The sequence below is a fragment of the Notechis scutatus genome, chromosome Z (assembly GCF_049901735.1).
Source record: "Notechis scutatus isolate UNSWTSFEM ecotype Mainland chromosome Z, rNotScu1.2, whole genome shotgun sequence".
NCBI lineage: Eukaryota > Metazoa > Chordata > Lepidosauria > Squamata > Elapidae > Notechis > Notechis scutatus.
The window spans coordinates 47,958,552-47,981,437 of record NC_142025.1 but is presented as its reverse complement, the minus strand read 5'-3'; the positions used below and the strand labels follow the sequence as shown (position 1 = coordinate 47,981,437).

General features: G+C 41.4%; 1 pseudogene; it reads left to right on the top strand.

Annotated features, from left to right (window-relative positions):
- LOC148128845 (macrophage mannose receptor 1-like) overlaps nt 1–22,425 on the top strand; it is a 41,443-nt pseudogene extending 19,018 nt beyond the window's left edge.
- Nucleotides 22,426–22,886: the final 461 nt, after the last annotated feature.

Sequence of the window (22,886 nt, the reverse complement as noted above, 5' to 3'; positions counted from 1 at the left end):
CCGCAAGCAATCCCTATATGAAGGGCTGCCGCAGCTCCAAGATCTTGTACAGATCTATACATGAAATAAAGAGCTTGAAGTACACTGGTCTCGCGTCTCTTTCGTACCCGATCTAACACTGGCGATGAAGGTGGAATCGTGAGACAAGGAGACCAACCGAGCACGTGGTGAATCAACGCTGAACTCCCGACGAGATGGCCAGCAGCAACTCGCCACCCACACACTTCGATCAAGCAGCCAAGGACTGGGAATCATACATCGATCGATTCCTCATGTTCCTCGAGAGCAGCAACTTGAAAGATGCCAACGATCAGAAAAAGAGGACCGTGTTCCTGACACACTGCGGGCCTGCAGTGTTCAAGATGGCCAAAGCACTAGCCAAGCCCCGAGATGTGAAGGAGATGGACTGGACCAACCTCGACCAATTGCTGCGGAATCACTATGCCCCCGCCCTGCCCAACCTCATCCGGCAGCACGAGTTCTACAGAAGGGATCAGAAGGAGGGCAAAAGCATTAGCGATTTTGTGGCCACCCTAAGAGACCTCGGGGGCATGTGTGGGTTCTCCGACATGGACGAAGCCCTGCGAGACCATGTGGTCCTCGGGCTAAGGGACCCCATACTCCAGAGCCGACTGATGGCACGAAAGGACGTCTCCGTCACCGAGGCCATCGCCGAAGCAACCGCAGCCGAGGCAGTGAAGCAGTCAGCGGCAAAGATGCGGCAGATGAACAACCTAGACCGACCAACAACCGCCGAGATGACACCAACCCCGGAAAAATGACCAGAGGCCAGCCACAAAGCCACAACTACATACCACGGGGACATCGACTCCTTCTCTGAGACCGAGGACAAGGAGGAGGAGATCCACAGGCTGCAAGCGGAACAGGACCGGCGAGAACGGAGAGGTCGTAAGTTGGGGTTCCAGTGTGCAGGGTGCGGAGGCGACCATCCCCGTTCAGAGTGCCGGTTCCTCGATGTCATTTGCCGGCACTGTGACAAACGGGGACAAAGTCAAAGTATGCCGGAACAAGAAAAATCACAGCCCCCGACGAGGAGACGGCACCCCCCCAGGACGAGAGACCGACATGCAGAGAGCCGGTGGAGCCGAGAAGGAAGGAACAAGTGGTTCAGCGAAACGTGGTGTAAAGAAGAGACCCATCAGACGGTCATCATCGGGCACTTGAACTCAATCGATGCCCGAAAGATGCATGTGGAGGTAAGCATCAAGGGCCAGCCATGTGAGATGGAGGTAGATTCTGGATCCTACCTCTCCATGGTCTCATGGCGTACAATCAAGCGTTTGGTGCCCACCATCCACAGACGCGAATTAGAAAACCAGAGACTGACCCTGAAGGATTACCAGGGAAATCGGATTCCCATGGTCGGGATTGGACACTTTAAGGTGGTTTTCAAGGGGCATACAGAGGTGCTTCTGCTCACCGTCGTGGATAAAGACCGCCCAAGCCTGCTGGGACTGGAGTGGTTCGCACCATTGGGGATCGAGGTGACTGGCATCAACCACATCGCCGAAGCAGACTGGGAGGAGACACTCGTGAGGGACTTCCAGGAGGTGTTCGACGGTGGCCCAGGCAAGTACTGGGGGTCCCCAATCTCTTTCAACCTGAACCCAAATCTCGCCCCAGTCCGCCTTAAACCACGGCGAGTGCCTTTCATGCTCAAACCCAAAATCGATGAGCAATTGGACAAGCTCGTTGCACAAGGGGTCCTGGAGCCGATAGACCACGCCCAGTGGGAAACCCCGATAGTCACCCCAATTAAACCGGACGGGTCCGTGAGGATGTGTGGTGACTACAAGGCCACCCTCAACCATGTGCTGCAGCAGAGTGCTTACCCCATTCCGGTTGTACAGCACCTCCTACACTCACTGGGGGGAGGAAAAGTCTTTGCAAAACTCGATCTGGCGCAGGCATACCAGCAGCTGCCAGTCAACGCTGAGACTGCTGAGGCGCAAACCATTGTGACCCACTCTTCCTATGCAAGAGACTCCAATTCGAAGTCAGCATGGCACCAGGGGTATTCCAGAGTCTGATGGAGAGACTATTGCAAGGAATAAAAGGGGTGGTGCCCTATTTTGACGATGTGTTAGTATCAGCCAAAAATAAAAGCCAACTATAGAGCCACCTAAGGGAGGTCCTACAAAAATTTAAAGACACTGGGCTAAAGGTTAAAAAAGAAAAGTGCCAGCTATACACAGGGAAAGTAGAATTCCTGGGGTATCTACTTGACAAAAACGGAATCCACCCCACAGAAAAAAAGGTTAAAGCCATCAAAGAAGCCCCTAGACCTCAAAATAAAATGGAGCTGCAGGCTTTTCTTGGACTCATTAATTTTTACAATGTTTTCCTGCCCCAGAAGGCAAGCACAGTGGAACCCCTACATAGGCTGCTGGACAAAACAGCCACCTGGTCCTGGGGAAAGCGGGAAGAAAACGCCTTCCAGAAAATAAAAGAGCTGCTAACATCAGACGCAGTCCTCATGCAGTACAGCGAAACCCTGCCATTGACTGTGACATGCGACGCTTCACCCTTTGGTGTGGGAGCCATCCTCAGCCACACTCTGCCAGACGGGAGAGAAGCACCTATCACCTTTTTCTCAAGGACATTGTCCAAACCTGAGAGGAAGTACAGCCAGCTGGACAAGGAGGTGCTAGCAGTAATCACCAGTGTGAAGCGGTTCCACGAATACCTATACGGTAGGACCTTTTCAATTATCACTGACCATAAACCGCTACTAGGGATACTGGCAGGGAACAAGGCCATCCCGAACATATTGTCACCAAGGATGACAAGGTGGTCCGAGTTCCTTGCTGCCTACAGCTACCAGCTGGCACACCAACCCGGGAAAAGCATCACACACGCAGACGCACTGAGCCGTTCCCCCCTGCCCGACCTGGAAGATGAGCCAGCACCCACAACATCGACAGTACATATAGAGACATTACCCAATCCACCCCTGACTGCGTCAGACATTGCCAAAGAGACTAATAAAGACAAGCGGCTGGTGCGAGTCTTGAATTGGGTGGAGAAAGGGTGGCTGGAAACCGATGGCGGCGAGCAGTTTAAAACTTTCTCAAACCGGCAAACCGAGCTGTTCACACAGAAGGGCTGCATACTTTGGGGGGACAGGGTGGTGATCCCTGAAACACTACAAAAGAGAGTGTTGGCTATGTTGCATGAGGGGCACCCGGGCATAGTCAAGATGAAAGCCCTGGCCAGGAGTTATGCCTGGTGGCCAGGGATGGACAAGCAGATTGAAGCTGGGGTGGCCTCATGCAGGAAATGCCAGGAAGCCAGACCAAACCCTCCCCCTGCGCCAATTCTGGAATGGGAGACCCCCAGAGGGCCATGGTCCAGGGTCCATATAGACTTTGCCGGACCCACAAAAGGACCCACATTCCTAATAATGGTCGACGCTTACTCCAACTGGCTGGAGGTTAGCGTCATGAAATCCACCACCACGGAGGCCGTTATCAAAGAACTAACCAAACTGTTTACCACCCATGGACTACCAGACGTGCTAGTGTCAGACAGCGGGCCACAATTTACCGCACTGGCATTCGAGAAATTTCTGGCTGAACGGGGCATACGGCATGCGTTGACAGCGCCCGCTCATCCAGCGGCAAACGGGCAGGCGGAACGCATGGTTCGTTACACAAAAAATACAATAGAAAAAATCGAAACCGGGGACATACACGACAAAATAAATAAAATGCTACTGATACAACACATAACACCCAACACAATGACGAATAAAAGCCCAGCAGAGCTACTAATGGGCAGAAAACTACAATCCCAACTAGATAGACTGCACCCCACATACAACCCCGAAAACCCCCCAGATTCGTTGAGCAAATACCGAATATTTGCCCCAGGAGATGCAGTCTATGCTAAAAACTTCACAGGGGATCCGCTCTGGATACCAGCAAAAATAACCCAGGTAACAGGGCCCCAGTCGTACCGACTACAAACAGACAACGGAAGAAGCTGGAAACGACACATCAACCAACTAAGGTCGAGAACAACCACCAACAACACGGACAGCACACAAACACCAAACATTAATAAAGAAACCAGGGGGGGGGGACCCCAAACAATAAGCAAAGAGAGGAAGAAAACCCCAAAACACAACCCGAACACCCCCAATCCAAAATAAACCAACAATACTCACCTGTAGACGACGTCGACAGAAGGGAGCTGTCAGCCTCAAGATATCTTCCTAATAATATCTTCCTAATAAGTATATTCTGTCTTCTAACCATTGCATATCTACTGCTATGCTAATTTACTTCTTTCGGCTGTCATGAAACGGTGGGAGAGGGGAATCTTGGAGGGAAAGAAGGCAGGAGGTGTTTTGCATTCTTTTCTGGGTTAGCAAGGGGAGGGGGATTCTTTTCCTTAACTTTCCATTTCTTCGCTAGCCTCTGTCCCTTTTTTGCGCAACTGCGAACTTTTATCAAAATATGTCAAGGTCAACTGACAATAGCCTCATCACCACCTGGAGATGACCACATGATCATATTCAGAAGTTTTAATTGGAAGAATCATTTGAACTTTGGGGGTGGGAGCAATTCTATTCCTTTGTATATGTGTTCTACCCGCCAATTTCTTAGTTTCGAATTGGCTCTGTCAAGCTTCCACTTTATTTTCCAGTAAAAGAATAATCCTGCTCTACACCATGGAGTCTGAGTATTTCTTTCTTGGGATTTAGAGGGAGCACAGTCTGACAGGAGCTCTCGGTGGACGAACAACAGGGAGCGTCACCTGGAAGGAGCAGCCAAGCCAGCTCAACCAGCCCGGAAAGACCAGGTGGGAACAGCGGAGCCGACAACTCGACCGATCCGGGTAGACCGGGTGGGAGTTGCAGCTATAGGCCCGACTCACCCTTCCAGGTGGTTCCATCGAGAAGGACAAGAGTGACAAGAAATCCACCCGAACCGGCCAACGACCAAACAACAACTGAGCTGTGCAGGTCAAGTAGGCAAGTACGTAGCCCCGCCTACCTGCGTGACTACGTCACGTAGGACCGAACCAAGAGGGGAGGGGTGTTCTGTATTAACATACTCCAAATACTGACTCCTGATTGGTCCACACAAACGGCATTGTGATTGGTCCACTGAACGGCAGTGATTGGTCCGCTAAGAATCAACCGCGATTGGCCGAGCCAATCGCGGGAGATTCAAATACCTGTCATTGGCCGGCGAGCCACGAGCAATCCCTATATGAAGGGCTGCCGCGGCTCCAAGATCTTGTACTGATCTATACATGAAATAAAGAGCTTGAAGTACACTGGTCTCGCGTCTCTTTCGTACCCAATCTAACAGTTTCCTCTTTTAAATTCTTCAGAGTGCTCATTAGTCAAGACCTCACCTGGAAAAACAATATGTCCCTGGTGGTTAGTAAGGCTCAACAGAAACTTCATTTCCTTAGAGTCCTGCGGAAAAATCAGGTGGAATAATGACTGATGATGTCTTTCTATAGGTCCATGATAGAAAGTGTCCTCAGAGCCGCGACAGGCAGGCATTACAGAGAGTTACTAATTCAGCACAAGAAACCATTGGTTTCCTCCTAACACTACTGGATGACATCCCCAGGTCTTTCTCTTTCAGCAGATAAGGAAGATGCTTAGGAAAGATTCACACCCTGGCCAGTATCTTTTTTCACTTTTGCCATCAGGCAAAAGACACAGAAGTATAGCCAGACAAGCAAAAATGGGCTGTCAGACTCCTAAACACAAACAGATTAATACGATGAATTTCACTGGTGCCAGTGTAGTGTGTAATATGTATATAACATGATACACCAGACTAATATATATGTTGCACAGAATGTTTTTTTTAAGTTTTATTGTTTTTTTTAAGACAAACATAAACAAACACAACATAAAAACATCAAACCATCTTCCATATATGTACATACAGTGTGTCGGTTGGTTTACAAATTGTTTTGTGCTTCCACTTCGTAGTCTTCAATTAAAATTACATTGTATATGTTCTCATATTGTCAATCAAATATTCCTAAATACATTAATATCATTATTAATCAATCATTTGACTATACTATTATTCATTCATGTTTTATGAAATAATCCATACTTTACTTAATTTATTTTATGACAATTCATATTTCCCTCTCAAATCTATCCTGTATCATTTTGTAGATATAATAAAAAATACATCTTTATAGATTGATTATGTTCTAAAAATTTACATATTTCATTACCATTTTTTATTGTCTAACCATTGATAGAACAGATCCCAAATTTTATAAAAACTACCTGTAATTTCTCAATACTTGTAAGTGTGCTATACCATTTTGCTTTGTTTGTTTTGTTTTGTTTTTGTTCTTTTATTTTGTTTTACATTGTTTGTATAGTCCATCACTTAGTGAGGTTATATTGTCCTTAAATAATAAAGAGATTGAATAATGGAAAATTGCAAAACATTTTAAATTCAAAGTGTCCTAGCCTTGGAATAACCTTTCTTGAGCTTCCAACAGTTGTTTTGAGCTCAGAGGTGACTATCAACTATTTTTCTTCAGATGGCTGGATGGAACTCCAGTGATATATGAAGCCTGGGCCCCCAGTTAACCCAACTTTACCAATGAAGATGAACACTGTGTAATTATGTATTATAATTCAGACAAGTAAAATAAACTTCAGGTTTTCAGCAGTTATCTGTATGTACATGTTCAGGATAAGGTACAGCTTTGTTTAATTTGGGCTAACTGGAGCATATTATTATAGATTCCATCATTAAAGCATTCAAAAATACATTATTTTGTAACTTTAACTTGTTTTCCATTATGATGTAAATATTTATATTGGCATTAAGTGTTACAGCATGTCATTTTCCAAGCAAGCATATAAGCATATTATTTTCCAATCAAGAACTTAAGGTTTCTCCCATACCCTACATAACATAATTACTGCATCATATATTCACAAGAAATACCAATTTGCAATACTCATAAACCCAAAATAGTATTGCCAATGATCAAAGGTTAAAATCATTGCATTCCAAAATAACTAGATGGTCACTTATCAATCTCTTCTTTGGAACCATGTTTTGGAATTATTGACATTCAGGTTACAAATATACAGTAGTCCTCACCAACCTCCCACAATTGGGATGAATAGCTAGCTCCATTGCTAAGTGACAGTCATAAAATGAAAGATACATGACTGCAGTCATTAAACACAATGTCATGTAATCATGACTTGCAGCTACCTGTTGCCTTTCCCATTGAGTTTACTTGTTGAACATCAGCTGTGAAGGTCATAAATGACAATCATCTGACCATGGGATATTGCAATAGTCTTAAATGTGAGTCAACTGCCCTATCCCTGAATCACAGTCGTGTAATTGTGGAGATGTGGCAATGTCTGCAACTTTAAAATCCAGTCCTAACTCTTCTTTTTCAGTGCCATTCTAATTTTTGATGGTTACTGAATGAGTGTTTGGTAAGTGAGGACTACTTCTGTTCTTTCATGAATACTGTAGGATTTCAGTATGTACTATTGCACTTTGCATTATTCTCATCAGCATTAGTTGGGTTGCAACACATATATGATCTGTTGCTATTTATTCTAAGAATAAATTAATCTTGACAAAATAACTTCTTTCACCAGGTTCATGGAATGATATAAATTGTAGTGATCAGAAAAGCTTCATCTGTGAGAGATACAATAGCTCTGTTCATACAACTGCAGCGCCCACATTATCTGCAACACCAAAAGGGTGCAGTGAAGGCTGGCTTTGGTTTAATGACAAGGTAACTGATATAGCAATTGAAAAATTTTTGAAGTAGCATTCCTGTTCAAACATCCTAAAGACAATATGTATGCTAAATACATGGAGATTGCCATAGCTAGTCAGTGGTCTTTTTAGACTTCTCAATGAACACAGGTAGTTCAGCAAGAGATTATTCATGTCCTACATTACATCTATTGTATTAGGTACAATATCTGAACAGAGTAACTGGACCACAAAATAGAAATACCTGCAACAATAACAATGAAAAATATAAATGCTGCCAATACTAAAAAAAACATGTTTTTTAGAAATAGATTTAGCATTTTAGATAAATGCCATTTTTGCTCTGCTCCCATAAAATCTAAATGTAATTAAAAGTATATTTTCACATTCTATTTTCCTATTATTCTTGTTAACATTTATTACATGTAGTTCTCAACTTAAATTCATAAAGAGCCATGGTGGCGTAGTGGTTAGAGTGCAGTACTGCAGGCTATTTCTGCTGACTGCTGATTGCCAGCAATTCAGGAGTTCAAGTCCCACCGGCTCAAGCCTTCCAGGTGGTAAAATGAGGAGCCAGATTGTTGGGGGCAATATGCTGACTCTGTAAACGGCTTAGAGAGGGCTGTAAAAACACTGTGAAATGGTATATAAGTGCTATTGCTATTGCTATAAGTGAGCCCAAAATTACAGTCATAAGTTATGCCAGTCATTAAGTGGCTCAATATGTGACTAACCTGATTTTATAACTTTTTTTGCAGCAGTTATTAAGCAAATGTGGTAGCCATAAAGCAAATGCAGCAGTTATTAAGCAAAATCCATGGTTGTTAAGTGAACTCATTTTCTGCAATGAACATCTTTTGTGCCAGAAACTAGAAGCAAATATCAGTTTCCAGCAACAACAAAAAAAGTCACAAATCATGATCGTGGAGTGTTGCAAACAGCTATAAGTGTGAGCTGGTTGCCAAGCAACCAAAATGCTCTGATTGGGGGACATGGCCATGAAATGTCAAATCCACATCATAATTATTTTGGGGAGGGGGTTCTGGTCACTTGTGATTTCGGAGGACATGTCTATAAGCAGTATCTGTTGTGACTCGGAAGTCTGAACCTGCCTTGTTAGAAGATACAGACTTGAGCCAGGAAGAAGAGGAGGACTTGGCTCTGAGGTTTGAACCTGCGTTGCTGGAGGATTCAGAATCATCTCCCTCCCCGGGACCTTCCTCCCTGGTTGTGCCTCAGGTGTCGGCAGATAATCAGGAGAGCGTTCCGGAGTCCTTGGCTGAGGATCAAGCCGAGGAATGCTGGTTTGATGCAAGACAAAGACGTAGACATCGACGTGAAATGGAACATAAAAGGAAATGTCAAATCAGGGACTGAATTGAGAGACTGACATGCCCCTCAGGAAATAAAAGAGGGCGTGTTAGCTCTGAATCTCTGTTCGGGACAATTTGTTTATTCATGAAAGCAGCTTGGACAAATTCTCCATGCTGCCTTTGCTTCTTGATTTATGGTCTTGTTTGTTATTGGACTTGGCAGGCAGCTTTTGGAAGACTGCCAAGGTTTCCTCCAATCAAAGGAATTTAACTCTGTTGTTCCTGGTCCTGTCTGTTTATTTGTTTCTTTATATTCCTTTGAAAACTTGGACTCTCACCTCGTGGTCACAGGTGAGACAAAACAAGTATCATTCCTTGAATTGTCTCTCAAATGCAATCAAGATTTTGAAAGATTTGGACACATTCTTTTTTCACCAATCCCTCTCTTCCTGGGTGTTCCCAAAGTAAGACAGCAGTGACAAACCTGGCTGTGTAACTAGCATCAATACAAAAATATTAAGAAGTTAATTATGTCACAGAGAGCAGATATAAATGCATATAATTAAGTTATAAAATGTTAATTTTTATTATAGTGCTTAGATTACATTTTTCTGGAAAGAAAGTAGGGAATTTAGTTTTATTACCTGAATTACTTCCTAAGCTTTCCTAAAAAAAAAGTGATTTCATTTCATGATTGATGGTTATATATTGGTTGTGTCTAATACTTCTTATTTAATTAATCCTTTCTTGATTGATGGATTTTTGGAGGGATTCTTATTCTTCTAGTGCTTCCAAATATTTGGCTTCAGAGAACAGGAGAACAAAAACTGGAGCGCTGTGCGTGATCACTGCAGAAACCTAGAAGGAAACCTGGCTAGTATACCAAACAAAGCTGTTCAAGATACAATCACTTTTCTAAACCATATTGACTATTAACATGTATTTGAAAAACCAGGAATTTTGTCTTAAGTTACTTTTATAGGAATTATTATGCCCAATCTTCTTTCCTAAGTTTAAGTTTATATAAGTTTTTGCCACTTCAAAAGAGTTGAAAGATATGGAAATGTTGCCACAATTCTTAGGATATGAATAGAATAGAACAGAACAGAACAGAACAGAACAGAAAAGAACAGAACAGAACAGAACAGAACAGAATAGAATGACATTTTTTGAATGGGGTTACACTTCCTCATTCAAACTGGTGCCAACTTGAGGGTCTTCTAAAACTCAAAGCTCTTAATTGAACAAGCAGTTTGACATCTTGGCCAGAGGACATCTTGCACAGATTCATCTTGGTCAAACACATTTTCATCATTGGTGTTGCATGGGATTACACTTTCTCATTCAAAACTGGTACAGAACTTGAGGGATGTAGAATCCATCTAGATTCACAGCTCTTGCTTGAACAGCAGGTTGATCCTGTGGTCAGGGGAACTTTGCACAGGTTCATCCTGTGTGCCAGTTGTACCTCTTGACCAGGATACCGTGTGAGGATTCCTCACACCCTTTACTCATCATGATTAGACAACCGGACAATGCAGTCTAAATGGGGCCACCTTTGAAGACCATCCAGAAGCTACTTCTGGTTCAAAATGCAAAAGTGCAAGTAATAACAAATACTTCTCCCTAACTACTACTGCTATGTGAATTGCATTGATTGCCAATAGCTTCCAGGTGCAGTTTATAGATTTGGTGACCATCTATAAAGGCTTTCATTGCATGAGGCTTAGCTATCTAGCTATATCCAATTGTTTGTGCCTGCCAAGTACATTCTCTCCAGGTCCCTTCTTGTGTGACTGAAGAAGTGTGCCCTCTCTGTTGCAGCTTCCATCCTCTGGATCAGTAGCTCGCAGAGTTATTGACAGCAGCCTGACCACAACTCTTCAGACCTGACTCTGATCCCAGGTCTAGGGTAGTGAATTTGTGAAGCCACTGTTATGGTTATATGTTTGTTTGTTTGTTTGTTTGTTTGTTTGTTTGTTTGTTTGTTTGTTTGGTTTGTCAATTGCTTACAAGATAATAGGTATAAATAAAAACATAGTTATGAATACATGGATACATATAAAAAAAATAAAAGAAACAATAGGACAGGGACATTGGTGCGCTTATGCATGCCCCCTACAGACCTCTTAGGAAAGGGGTGAGGTCAATAGTAGAAAGTCTAAGGTTAAAGTTTTTGGGGTTTGGGGAAAAGTCAGGTAGAGTATTCCAGACATTGACCACTCTGTTGCTGAAGTCGTATTTCCTGCAATCTAGTTGGTGCGATTAACCTTGAGTTTGTATCTATTGTTTACTCTTGTATTGTTATGGTTGAAGCTGAAGTATTCACTGACAGGTAGGACATTGCAAGGTATGATTTTATATACTATATTTAGATCAGACCAAAGGCGGCATAGTTCTAGGTTTTCTAGGTCTAGAATTTCAAGTCTGGTGGGATAAGGTATTCTGCAACAAGTAGAGGAGTGGAGAACTCTTCTTGTGAAATATTTCTGAACTTTCTCAACTGTGTTAATATCAGATACATAATGTGGGTTCCAGACTGATAGGCTGTGTTTGAGTATTGGTCTAGCAAATGTTTTGTATGCTCTAGTTAGTAATGTAATATTACCACAGAAAAAGCTCCGTAAGATTAGGTTAACAACTCTTAATGCCTTTTTGGCTATATTGTTACAGTGGGCTCTAGCACTTAGATCATTAGAGATGAGTACTCCAAGGTCCTTGACAGAGTTTGGATCATCAACAAGGTCTTGACTATTCAGCCTGTATTTTATTTTCTGATTTTTTTTGTCAATATGTAAGACAGAGCATTTGTTTGTTGAGATTTGAAGTTGCCATTTGTTTGACCATTCTGATACATAGTTGACATCTTTTTGAAGGGTATCAGTATTGTCTGTGGTGTTGAATAGCTTTACATCGTCAGCGAAGAGGACACAATTGCTCTTAATATGATCACAGAGGTCATTTATGTAGAGTATGAAGCGAGTTGGTCCTAGAACACTGCCTGGGGGGACACTACTGTTGACAGGTCAGAATTTGATAGGATGCTCTCAATTTTGACCATTTGTTGTCTGTTTGACAGGAATGTTTCTATCCAATTATGAAGGTGTCCAGAGATACCATAAGATTTTTGGTTTAGAAGTAGTTTGTCGTGTACCACTGAATCAAAGGCTTTACAGAAGTCTATGTAGATTGTGTCTATTGCTTTGCCCTGATCGAGTTGTGTAGTCCATATGTTTTTGCAGAGTTGCAGATTGCAGGATAGTTTTTTTTCTGAAACCAAATTGTTTATTAGAGAGTAGGTTGTTTGTCTCTAAGTGGAGGATAATGGATTGGTTAATAATTGATTCCATGACTTTACAGGTGGCGCAGCAAAAAGAGATTGGTCTGTAAGAGGAAACTTGGATTTATCCTATAGCTTAAGCTAATCAGCATCTTATCCATTCTTGCTCTTAAATACGGATAAGCAATGGGAGTGGACATGGTTTGTTTGTTTTTTGAAAGTTTTATTTGGGTTTTCACAAAATAATAATAATAATAATAATAATAATAATAATAATAATAATAATAATACAAATAAAACATCTTTTTTTGAAAATAGCATGGTCCCAGGTTACACTTCTTCATACAGACACAAATGCAATTTCATGCTCATTTTTATATTCTATTCCATATCTTATTACTGTTTCACATTTTATACATAGTTTTTCCCCTCTTTTAATTTTCTCAATTTTATTTTGATTATCTCATCTCAATTCAAATCATTATATTTATACTTTTGTCTGTCCTGTTTCAATTTCATATTATCTTTTATCATTAAACAAATTTTCTCCTGTAGTTACTAGAGTTATTAGAGTATGACACCTTTATATCTTTTAATTTTATCCATTCAACTCTTATTTAAGCTTCAATGTATACCTTAAGGTTATAACATTCAATATAATACATAACTTCCAATCAAATTATGCTTGGTACATTTTTAAAATACACACTATATTCTTTAAAAAAGATTATAAATATATGTAATTAAAACACTCATTCCATTCCAATTCAGTTCTATTATTAATATTCATTAAAATCTTAACATCTTTAACATTTCTTTTCAATTAAATATCATACTTCCTTGGGAACACTTATAAGCTTTCCATAATTAATTTTTCCCCCTATTTCTCTTCACTTATATTTTATAAATCATTAAATAATTAAAATGTTCCCGTCCCTTCCTAATTCAATTCTCTCATTCATTTTATTTCATTTATTTATTAACAAACATTCCACTAGATTACGATAACTATTTTATCCATCATTTTAATCATACATTGTTTCATATTTTCTGAAATTATTTTTATTTCTAATATAACAATACTATCTTATGTACCTTTGCAGAATCCCTTTTTCAATTAAATTTTCACCCATTATCTCTAAATAGGCCCTATATCTTGTTTTTGTCCTGTATAACTTCTTTTTCTTTCCTTCTTCCCTCTCTTCTTCTCCCTCCCCTTTTTACCCCTTGTCTCTACTTCTAATTCTCTCTTCTGTAATCCCCTCTTCTGTTGCTTTCTAATATTATACTTATTTTTCAAACTGTTCTTCTTTTTGGTTGTTTTTTCTAATCTTAAGCTTTTCATTCTCTTTCCCCCCTTTCCTTTTTCCCCCACATAAAATTACTTGTTCATTAAAGATGGCTTCTTCTTTGTCCCAATCTTCTTGTTCTGCAAGCATTTCTTGTTGTTTCTCATAGTTCCAGATCTCCATTTCTAAGAGTTGAAATACGAAACCAAAAGAACCTCTCCCTTCTTGTGCATCTTCTTTGTACTTTTTAAGTTCCATTTTCAGTTCTTCTAGAAGTGGTGCCATTTTAAACAATTTTAAACAACCACCCAAATGATTTTAGTCATTCAAATGCAATAACCAAAAATCCAGAGATCACCAAGTAATCCAAATACTTCCAAGCTGTTTCTTGTTGCTTCTTTTTTCAACTTTCTCTTCCTGGGGTTCTACTACCATGTTTCTCCAACAATACGGCCTCCACCAATAGGAAGCCCCAGCATGATTTATTGGCATAAAATCAAATTAAGCCCCTCCCCCCAAATTAAGGCCCATATTAAACATGCGAAATGGGGGGGGGGAATGGCGGAGGGCTTGCCGTTAGGAAGTACTTTGTTGCATGCCTGGATATGGTGCTGCCTGCGTTGGTGGAGCACTTCATATCGGGAGACCTTCCACCACCGTTGCTTTTCCTTCTCCCTTGCTGCCGTGGCGTTACAGCAATGCCGCGGCGTTTGGCGCAGCCACGTGCAGCCAATCAGAGCTCCCTGCAACCGGAGCCCTGAGGAGACACTTGGCTTCAGGCGCTCCTGTGGCCGCCTTCCTTTGCCTTCGAAGGTAAAAGTGAATTATTTAAAAACCTCCGCTCATCCCATCAGGGCCGCGCCGAGCCATGCGAGCTGGGCAGAGCCGGGAAAGTGAGCCACAGGTGTTTCCTGGTTCTGCCCAGCCCGCACGGCTCTGTCGAGGCCCTGGCGGGATGAGCGGAGGTTTTTAAAATAATTCACTTTACCTTCAAGGCAAAGGGAAGGCGCCGACAGGAGCGCCTGAAGCCAAGTATACCAACAACAAAAGGCAAATCCTCAAGGTGGGCTGGAGGGAGGTGGCTACGTGCCCCCGGGCTGCTTCAATGCAAGGTCCTGACTTGCAGCATCCTGCTTTTCGCCGCCGCCTCCCTCTCCGACTGCGAAACTTGTGTGCTTCGCCAAACGCTCCAAGCAAGGCGAGCTCTTTCATACATAGAGAGAGAGAGAGAGAGGAAAGACGCCGGCATGCTCCGAGAGGCTGGCTCTTTCTCTAGCTGAGGCTGACATCTGACTGAATCTCTATCCCGCTCCTTTATCCTCACGACGGGGTCAGCAGTGATGCTCTCTGGTGCGGCCACCTCAGCTTGCCAGCCTTGCCCCGCTATGAGACGATATTGTGACAGCCGCTGCTGCTGCACTCCCTTCTCTTTCCTCGCCTCTCCTTCCTTCGCCGGCAGGAGTGTGTGCGCCTGCTGCCACTGCCGCCGCTCCTGAGGCCGTCTGGGGTGGGCAGGTGGGAAAGCAAGCAAGGTGGCTGCGCTGTCTTCTTTTTCCCTCAGCGAAGCGCCGCTGCTTGCCGCCGCCACCGCCACCTGTGATGGGCGAGAAGGCGGCGGAGGCAACCGAAATGTCACCAAGGCAGCGAGTGCCTCCCCGCCGGGCCCTCCGCTCATTCCGCCAGGGCCGTGGCAGAGCCATGCGGGCTGGGCAGAACCAGGAAACATCCGCGGCTTGCTTTCCCGGCTCTGCCCAGCCTGCACGGCTCTGCCACGGCCCTGGAGGCACTTCCTGTCAGCCTCGGCTAGAGAAAAGAGCCAGCCTCTCAGAGCACGCCGGCGTCTTCCCTTTTTGTCTCTCTCTATGTATGAAAGAGCTCGCCTCGCTCGGAGCGTTTGGCGAAGCACACGAGTTTCGCAGTCGGAGAGGGAGGCGGCGGCGAAAGCAGGATGCTGCAAGTCAGGACCTTGCATTGAAGCAGCCCGGGGGCACGTAGCCACCTCCCTCTAGCCCACCTTGAGGATTTGCCTTTGTTGTTGGTATAGCTTGGCTTCAGGCGCTCCTGTCGGCGCCTTCCCTTTGCTCGAAGGTAAAGTGAATTATTTTAAAAACCTCCGCTCATCCCGCCAGGGCCGCAGCAGAGCCGTGTGGGCTGGGCAGAACCAGGAAACACCCGCTGCTCGCTTTCCCGGCTCTGCCCAGCTCGCACGGCTCCAGCGCGGCCCTGATGGGATGAGCGGAGGTTTTAAAAATAATTCACTTTACCTTCGAAGGCAAAGGGAAGGCGGCCACAGGAGCGCCTGAAGCTAGTGTCTCCTCAGGGCTCCGGCTGCAGGGAGCCCTGATTGGCTGCACGTGGCTGCGCCAAACGCCGTGGCGTTACTGTAACGCCACGGCAGCAAGGGAGAAGGAAAAGCAACGGTGGCGGAAGGTCTCCCGAACATCCAAGCTGTTGCCGCCCGCCCACCCGAGGATGCAAGGGGTGGGAAATTAAGTCACCCCCGAAAAGACGGCCTAGCCGGTTTTTCGGGGTCAAAAAAATAAGGCCCGGCCTTATTATGTGAGAAACACGGTATTTTGTTGCCATGTTTCAGTTAAAATGTATCTTTTAGGAGTCTTGTTGAGGTTTTACTGTAAATTCCTTTTAATTCCAGGCAGTCTCCTCCCTTTTTTCCAGATCCTGCCCTTTTATTCTTTTTCTCTCCTTTCGGGCTTTCAAAAGCTTTTAAGTATCCAGAAATCTTTATTATCCCTTTGACATTTTATTTTCAGCCTAAATGCCTATTGATGTCAAAGTGGATTTTTTTTTTAATTTCTTGCTTAAGTCTCTTAGCTGTCAGTATAGGGAAAGGAAGAGAAGAAAAAAACCCAAATCCTTTCCCTTTTCTCTCTCCTTCGCTGCTTCAAAGTCTTCTTTGGGAACAATGTTTTTTTTATATAGTTTATTTTCCACGGTACCTTAGTTGTTGCTTTTGCAGTTTAACCCGGTCAACCAAAACTTTCTCTTCTTATCTTCCTCCTGCACATTCTTTTCTGATTGAGTTCTTCTTTGAGGTGGCTATTTCTGACCACCGCTGCAACCGCCTTCAGGAAAGGGAGTGATGGCCAGCTGAGAAGGAGAGATGCGGCTCTCCTCAACCCTGCAGGCAGTCTCCCCTTCTTCACCACCTCTACGGGGTGGCTTAGCCCCAAAACCAACCAGCTCGGGGTACTCCAGCAGTGAGCACAGATCGAAACCGCACAAAATCGCAGCTTCGGTCTGTCCGCAAAGAGACTCAAACCGGAACTCGGAGTGGACATGGTTCTTAGCTACTAAAACATCAGGAACATGAGATGGAAATTACAATTTGGATAACTCAATTTATGGCAGCAGTTTATAGCAAAAGACAAAAATTTTCCTAACATCCTTCCAAATTGTACCTGGTAGGTTCTTAAGATAGGAACATAGAAACGATGGCTGTCATAAACATAGTATGTGAGCAGAGTTTGATCTTGTACAGTAAAGCACTTTTTAAAATCTGATATAGTCAAAGCAAACTTTAAAAAGGATGGAACAAATATAATAAATAACAGGTCTGCCAAATACTTTATGGTAAAATATATCTGCATTTCCCCCCAGCTTTTCTCACAGTAAATTTAAAAAGTGCTGCTGGTGATACTTGGATTGTATTCAGTGATAAGAATTGACATGGACATTTCCTCTGGACTGATGGGAGTGGAGTCTATTTTACAAAGTGGGCTAAAGGGTCAGCTCATTCAACCAATGTAAGTCCAAATTGTTGGGTTTTTTTTCTGTTCTATTTCCACACAAATCTCCTTGATGCTGAATTCCTGCAATGATACAGAATATAGAAAAGAGTCCCTTTTTGTGAGATGGCTGGCCATATATATTTAATGAATGAATAAATGAATAAACTGAATCTAGAGCAAGCATTATGATTGGGAAGAGTTTATTAAAAAAAATTTATTGCGGAAAAACGTAATTTGAAACATTTGAGCTTAGAATACAATCTAAGCATCAAAACACACTAAATAAACTAGGTGGTTGAAGTGCAAAGTTGCTCTCAAAAGTCTCTGGGACAGTTTTTCTTTCTACTTTTTTTTTCATATTGCCAATGGGGATAAGAGTTGCACTAGGAGAATATTGTATCAAGTATCAGAGTTAACTCCCTCCGATCAAATTGTCCTGCATCTGTGTATACTAAACTTCTCTTTGCCACAAGTGTTTAGCTTGTCTGAGGCAAAGAAGGCAGAATTTGCAGCTTAGGAGCACCCTGTCTGAAATCTATAGGATTTTCAGAAGCAACATGCATACCTTAAAATGTGAAGTAAGAGGTTCTTGAGACCAACCGTTCAGGGTGATATTATAACTTTTCTGTCTGTTAAATAAGAAAAGTCTGCCATGCTTTCTCCTCATCAATAGAGGGTGATATAACACCAAAAGGAATTCAGTCTTATTCCTGTCTCTCTACTTATGAATGAAAAATATGCCATTGCATATTATGTTTTGTAGAATTTTACTATTGCCAACACTCCTTTAAAGAAAGAAAATGATCCAGTAAAATGAAATTTAAAATAAAAAATCTATAGAAATAAAAGTGTAGAATAAGTATGGAGAAGAAATGATTCTGTCAGATTTAGAATGCCTGATGCATAAAGTTTGCATAAAGTGATTTGATTTCTCATGGCTGCTTACCTTCAATGTATGCAATGAGCTGTGCACATTATCCCAGAGGGCAAAGCTTGATGACATGAGCAAAGAACTCATTTTCCATCTTGGGGCCTAGAAGGCCCAGTGTGGCGTCTTTGAAGGCTTCTCCAGTTTGTCTCCATTATTGTATATGTGTAGACAGAGGTGGTATTCAACAGGTTCTGACCAGTCTGGAGAACCAGTAGTGGAAATGTTGAATAGTTTGGGGAACCGGCAAATACTACGTCTCACTGGATATTTTACAGGATGCTTCCCCTGCCACACCCACCAAGCCACGCCCACAGAACTGGTAGTAAAAAAAAATTGAATCCCACCACTGTGTGTAAATATCACTTTTGATGGGTTTGCCAAAGAAACATACTGTAGTGGCTCTGTACATGCACACTGGGGCTTTTGGGAAGAGATGGATCTCAATGGTTCCTTTGCCTAAAATTGCACAATCCATTATTTTCATGAAGTACCCGACTATAAAAATTCATTAAAGATTCCTGTTAGAGACTACTGACTTCCTTTTCCCCCTTCCAGTTCTATACAATAGGCAGTGACAGCATCTTCCTTTGATGATGGAGGCTCAAATGCTTCTATTGAATATGCTTTAGGATTCCTCTGTGCTAGATTCTATAGGACATTATGACAAATGACAGATATTCACATGGGGATCATCTTATATAGTTATCAGGAACAAACACACACACACTTTTCTCTTTTGAGATTATAAAGGAGGGGTTCCAGAAAGATTATTCCAATCATGATACCAGTGACTGCATTTGGCTTTCTTGCTGTGCATAAATATTGTAGGGTGATTGCGTTTTTATGCTGAGAAAGCCTGAAAGGCTTGCAGGATATTGGAGAGTTGGAGTCTGTTCTTCTAAGTGGAGCTACATCTATCAAAAAATAATAAAAATTAAATACATAAAAAGAAAAACCTGGGAGGAACAAACATGTTTGAGCCAAGTAAGACTTGGCTCAATAAGCCAGATGTGCTAACCAAGAAAGTACCTTATGAAGAAATGTATAGAAATTATAAACTTAAATCATAGAACCATCAACTTCAAGAAGTACTTAAATAAAGTGAACTAAAACATAATCATGATATCAAATATTTAAAGCCCAATATAAAGGCTTTTAGTAGCATTAAATCAGTTATTTGGCCAAAAGGCCAAAATTATTTCTAAAAAACTTCTCGCCTGCTCTTGTATTAGAGATTTAATGAAACAAGAAGTCAATCAAATTGTTTTTGAATTATTATCTGAAAGTGAAGAACTGAAAGTTCTTGTAGCCTGAATAATTAAGTTTATATTTGTACTGGTATTCAGCAAATATCCTGAGTTCATGAATTCACATATTTAGACTAACTAAACATATATATTTAATATTATGCCTCAAGAAGTGACTCACTCTATATACATTCTATGTATGTGCTTTTGATTTTTTAGTATGAAGTGTTCTCATGGTATGGAAGTGAGAGGACATTTTAAGGAAAGATAAAAATTAAATATTAAGGATTTTTAGAATTAAAAAATAGCAGACCTGTGTGTGATTTTGATTAATTTTAATAGGTCCTGAACCCTACTCTTGTTGATGACCCAAGCTCTGTAAAGGACCTTGGAATACTCACCTCTAATGATCTAAGTGCTAGAGCCCACTGCAACTACATAGCCAAAAAGGCATTAAGAGTTGTTAACCTAATCCTACGTAGCTTTTTCTCTGGTAATATCACACTACTAACCAGAGCATACAAAACATTTGCTAGACCAATACTCGAATACAGTTCATCAGTCTGGAACCCACATTACGTATCTGATATTAGCACAATTGAGAAAGTCCAGAAATATTTCACAAGAAGAATTCTCCACTCCTCTACTCGTAGAATACCTTATGCCACCAGACTTGAAATTCTAGAACTAGAAAACCTTGAATTACGCCGTCTTCGGTCTGATTTAAGCATGGTATATAAAATCATACATTGCAATGTCCTACCTGTCAATGAATACTTCAGCTTCAACCATAACAACACAAGAGCACACAATAGATACAAACTCAAAGTTAACCGCACCAAACTTGATTGCAGGAAATACAACTTCAGCAATAGAGTGGTCAATGTCTGGAATACTCTACCCGACTCTGTAGTTTCTTCCCCAAACCTCAAAAACTTTAACCTTAGACTGTCTACTATTGACCTCACCCCTTTCCTGAGAGGTCTGCAGGGGGCGTGCATAAGCGCACCAACGTGCCTACCGTCCCTGTCCTATTGTTTCTCTTATTCTTCTTTTATTTTTCTTATATGTACCCATTTCATGTATTCACAACTATGTATACACTTATACTTATTATCTTGTAAACAATTGGCAAATCAAATAAATAAATAAAATAAATAAATAAAATACTCTGAAACAACAGTTTCATCATCTCACTATATCAATTATGAAAATAGCAGCTATTCTATGGTTAGTCCCAAGATGACCTTGGAAGAAGCAAGGAAGAAATGTGAATCTGAAAATTCAAAACTGGCCACTATTGTAGACACCTATGCAGAATCATTCATATGGCTGCAAGCGTTCAAATATAAGAAGCCTGTATGAATTGGACTAAGCAGCAAAAGAAGTAAGAACAAATATGTTCACAACTGCATACTTGAAAAAATTGTCACATAGATAAGGAACTCAAGAAAAGGAGTTTGTGAGACTAGAAGGTGTTTTGGATATAGGTGGTCCTTTTTTAGCAACTATATTTGGGATTGGTGACTTAATTCTTAAACAAAGACATCACTAAGTGAAATTGCAACTTTAATTATTATGATCTTAAGATCGTAAATGCAAAGATTAACTATAAAGATGCTCCTTTATTACTGTTATAAGTGCCAAGATCACTAAATTAGGCACCTGACTTGACATATATGTGACAATTTTCTACATGAACCTTGAAGATGAAATGCTTTCATATAATAGATTTATTTCTATAAGTGAATTATATTGTTTCCATTTTAAGCAGCTCTGGGTGGCTTTTTCCCACAGTCAAGAAGGAGACAGGGAGTCTTCACTTAACAATTCACTTCACTTGAAGTTATGAGAGTGATGAATGGTAGTTATGCATGGTCTTCAAATTGCAATACTCCTGTCGTCACATGATCAGAATTCAGGTTCTTGTCAGCCTACCCATTTTCAGAATGTCAGAAAGCACTTCAGCTCCACCTACCTCTGTATTTCCTCCCCCTGCCCTTTTGGCCCTGGATGTCATTCCTCTCCTAATTACCACAACCAGGACTGCTAGAACTGCTGTTGCTAAGTGATGTTATCACACCATGTTTCATTAAATGAGTGCTTTGCTTAGTAATGTAAATTCCTGTCCCTATGTAAATTCCTGTTATTACATGAGGACTGGCTATTGCAAAATTAAGTCAATAATACTTTTCTTGCACTTCTTGTAATTATTCCCTTATGTATTTTGTTTTCAGAATGACGCTAGGTACAAGTGGGTAAGTAACTGGAGGCTAATATACACTAACTGGGCTGCTGGAGAACCATTGCATAAGACAGCCTGTGTCTACCTAGACACTGATGGTTATTGGAAAATAGGAAACTGCAGTGAAAAATACTTCTCCGTTTGCGAGAGATATTATGGTAAGCAAAATAATTTAATAGAGTTTGTGTATTGCACTAATTTTCAGTTAGTACCTAATTACTCTAGAGTGGCCTTTATCAACAATAAGATAAGATAATTTTTTAAAAAAACAGGAGGTGTCTAATAAGTTTCAAACAGAAAATGATAAATTTATTTTATATCTTGCTCTGTTTTTTCATTATACTGATTATTATTATTACTATTATTAATCATTTTCTTAGTAACACATTGTTAAAACAAATGCATTTTAATAAAAAAAATCTATTTGTTTCATAACAGGGGTAGTGCCAACTGAGATTCCACAGTTATCAGGAAAATGCCAAACCTCCAAAAACAGCTGTATATCTTGGATACCTTTTAGAGGTCATTGCTATAAAGTTTACGTTTTCAGGAAATCTTGGCCAGCAGCAGCCCTGATGTGTACTCAGATAGGTTAGTATTATTTTGAATTACATAATAATAACAATAGTTTTCCACGCTTAGAGAAATCTTGCTGGTGTCTACATTATGGGTTGCCAATTGCACAGTGGCAGATAGGACAGTGCTTAATGTGGTTAACATCATTGCCCAGAGGATCATTGGTTACCTTCTCCCCTCTTTGAAAGAGCTTTATAGCTCCTGCTGCCTTAAGAAAGTTCAAAACATTATTAAAGATCCATTTCATCCTAGGCATTTTTTTTAACTATTACCATCTGGCAGATGGTACAGGATGAAAAAACAAGGACAAATAGGTTGAAAAACAGCTTCTATCCCAGAGTAGTAATTATACTGAATTCTATTGTATAGTGCAATATTAATGCAATATCAGGAGTTTTCAATTCAATTGTATAGAAAGCGAAGGATGTGTGTTTGTGTTTTATTTTTTATTTGATTTTATTTATTTGATTTGTCAATTGCT